Source organism: Sarcophilus harrisii, chromosome 3 (genome assembly GCF_902635505.1).
Source record: "Sarcophilus harrisii chromosome 3, mSarHar1.11, whole genome shotgun sequence".
Lineage (NCBI taxonomy): Eukaryota > Metazoa > Chordata > Mammalia > Dasyuromorphia > Dasyuridae > Sarcophilus > Sarcophilus harrisii.
The window spans coordinates 590,606,726-590,610,373 of record NC_045428.1 but is presented as its reverse complement, the minus strand read 5'-3'; positions in this window follow the sequence as shown (position 1 = coordinate 590,610,373).

The window sequence follows — 3,648 nt, the reverse complement described above, 5'->3', positions numbered from 1 at the left end:
GCTCTTCCTGGTTTAGGTATCAGTGACATATATGTGTCATAGAAGGAAGCTGGCAGTACTCCTTCCTTCTTTACCTATTTTCCAAATAGTTTACATAATATTGGAATTAATTGTTCTTTAAGTGTTTAGTAGAATTCACTTGTGAATCCATCTTGCCCTGGAGATTTTTTCTTAAGGAGTTCATTAATGACTTGCTCAATTACTTTTTTTTAAAATGGGACTATTTAAGTAATTTATTTCCTCTTCTGTTAACCTGAGCAATTGATATTTTTGTAAATATTAATCCATTTTGGTTAGATTGTCAAACTTGCTGCCATACACTTAACTTATCCCAATGAAAAAGAAATTAAAGCAATAATTAGCTCCTAATTAGGAGCTATTTTATAAGTTAACCCTGTTCATTTTTAATGCTGGTGATTTGATCTCTCTCTCTATTTGTCTCTGTCTTTGACTCCCTTTGTCTCTCTGTCTCTACCTCTGCCCCTCTCTCTCTCTCTATCTCTTTCCCTTTTTTCTCTCTCTACCTCTATCTGTCTCTGTGTCTGTCTGTGTCTCTCTCTCCCCCTTTCTCTCTCTCTCTCTCTCTCTCTCTCTCTCTCTCTCTCTCTCTCTCTCTGTGTGTGTGTGTCTCTCTCTCCCTCCCTCCCTCCCTCCTCTCTGTCTCTCTATCTATCTCTGTCTCTGTCTCTCTTTCTCTCTGTGTGTGTCTCTCTCTGTCTCTCTCTGCATCTCTATCTCTCTCCTCTCTGTCTCTGTCTCTCTCGCTCTCTCTGTCTCTCTGTCTCTCTCTGTCTCTCTCTCTTTCTCTCTGTGTGTCTGTCTCTCTCTGTGTCTCTGTCTCTCTCCTCACTCTCTCTCTCTCTGTCTCTCTGTCTGTCTGTCTGTCTGTCTCTATCTATCTATCTCTGTCTTTGTCTCCCTGTCTCTCTGTCTCTGTCTCTTTCTCTTTCTCTCTCTCTACCTCTCTCTGTTTCTGTCTGTCTCTGTCTCTCTGTCTGTCTCTCTCTCTCTGTCTCTGTCTGTGTGTTTTTCCTTTTCTAAGAACCAAGAACAGAGACACAGCTGCCGTCACCTTCCACATGGATAAGGCCCTAGCTTTGTGATGAACCACGCAGCAAGTTGGATTTAAAAGGCCTCGAGCAAGGACTGGCCAGGAGACTTGGTGCTCTCGCGGGATCACTCCTCGCGGCTCTGACTGGATCTCACACCTGTTACACCTCAGAAGGCCCCATGCCCGAGGCCTCGGCCCGTTTAGGACACTGCTGGTGACTGCGGCTCCTCCCTCACGCCGGGTATTTGTGCTTGCACCGTTTAAACCCTGAGCAGAGAACTGTGACCGTGTCCTCTCGCCCAGTTGCTGTTATTCGAGAAGAGGCTTCCACAGCCCGCCAGAGGTGTCCGGGAAGCCTTGACCTTGTGGCACTTTAACCTTTGCCCTGTCATTCAGGTGCCAGGCTGGGGTGGGCAGGAGAGCTCTCTGCCTGTGCCCAAGTCCGTGAGAAAAACAAGCCCTCCTCCCCAGCGCAGGAGCCAGAAGTGACCACTAGAGGGCAACCTGCCAACGAGCTTCCCAGGCTGCCCTTAGCTACCTGGCTCAGGGCATCCCTCCTGTGGCCCACAAGCAGCCCAAGGCGACGCCTCCCCTAAAGCGCCATTGCCTCAATGGACCGGTGCAGGAAGCCCCCCCTCCCAAAGGGGGTAGCCAGCAGGCGGCAGCCAGGCTCTGGAGCATCCTGCAGGGCTGACACTTTGTGGAGCCCCCACAGTCCCACCCTGAGCCAGTCCTTTGTGTCCTAAGAACTTCCCAAACACAGCAGCGAGGAGGCCCTATCTAGGGTAACTCTGGGGAGAGGCTGCTTAGGGATGGAAGGAACCCCAGAGCCCACCTGGTTCATCTCCTGAATTTTACAGAGGGGGAAACTGAGGCCAAAGGGTGCATAAGGGTCTGAGGCAGGATTTGGACTCAGGGCTTCCTGAGCACCCCGCCACCATTTCTAGCCACCGCAGCGTACTGCCTTTCTGGAGAGATGCCTCACACAGGCAGTCAATGTCTGGGGTAAGACCCAAATCCAAGTCTTCCGTCCCCGGAAGTACTTCCCCTTCAGCGGTACCTCAGAGGAAAGGCCCAGTGGAGGGATAATAATGGTTCTGAAGGATACATGTGCTGGGGAAAGAGCTGCAGGGGATGCAGGACCTCTCTGATGCTCAGGGTGTTCCCCTCCCCCAAGGGAGGGAGACTCCCACCCTCACTCCCCTCCCCAGCCGCCAGCCCCAGTCGGGCGCAAGTTTGGCTGTTGCACCTTTCATTCAGCAAGGATCTGGCGCACAACCAGAACACTGGGCCTAGAATGGGAAGCCCCACGTGCAAATCCCATCTTCGACTCTGACTAGCTCTGTGACCCTGGGCAAGTCCATTGCCTCAGTCTGCCTCAGTTTCACCATCTGTAAAACAAGCAGAAGAAGGAAATGGCCAACACTCCAGTATCCTTGCCAAGAAGGCCCCGAATGGGGTCATTATAACGGAACCATAGCAACTCATGCTCCTGCAGCCCACCAGCATTTGCGCTGTTTATTCAGTCTCCTGGGATTGGGGGTAAGTAGCAATTTTCAGGATCCCTTGTCAGGGCTGCTGTTCTACCTGTGGGGTCCACCTGTCCCCCGTCTGTCTCACCTGTGGCAGGTGCAGCAGCCACACCCCAGGAAAGCCATCTTAGCGGACAGGTAAAGCAGGAAAAGGGTGACCCGTGGGTCCCAGCCCCCTGTCAGTGAGTTAGGCTCCTCCAAGGCATGGGACGACTTCCCTCAGCAGGATGGGTGAATGAGGGCAATTTGTTCCGAAGGCCATGAAGGCGGCTGAGGCAGGAGCACTTAGAGCTCGGTGAGCCCATAAAGAGGTCAAAGTTTCCCACGGCCTCCCTTCACCATCTTGCCTTTTCCCTGACCCCTTCCAGTGACTCTGGAAGAAAGAGTGAAGAACTCCCTACTTAAACCCAATTTATAAGTCAAGAATTAACCCCTGATCCTATTCAAAAAGGAAGGATAAACAGCAATGACAATGGACTGACTGACTAACCTGTTTATTCCCAAGCTACTCTTAATGCAACCAGAGACTGCATTCGCTTTTTTGGCTTATTGTATTATATTATTCTTTGGCGTGTCCTTTTTCAAACAAATCCTGCCTCCACTCTCTTAGATTTATAAGGTTAATTTTTATGAAGCAATTCTAAGAGTTGTATCTGACCCTATTGCAGAAGTTAATGAGATGCCCATCTGGCAACTCATTGGTAGGCTCCCCTAGATTTAAATCCCCTGGGAGTCTGCAGTCCCTGAAAACCATAGCACAAAAGCCCCCACTGAGGCAGTGACTTTACTTAGCGGCCAGAGGACACAATTCATTCAAAACAAAGGCATTTAGTAAAGTAAGAGGGAGACACTGCCACACTCTCCCACAAAAACATCCCCCATAAAGGGGAAGAATAGCTAGGATACACTGTTGAAGGGGGCAATAAAGCCTCTGGTGCATCAGAATCACTGATATATTGTGCTGCTTTGTTTATGCTTTATGTTATAGTATATATAGTATTATTACTATATTACTATATATAGTAATATATATATAACTATATATAGTATAGTTATATATATTAA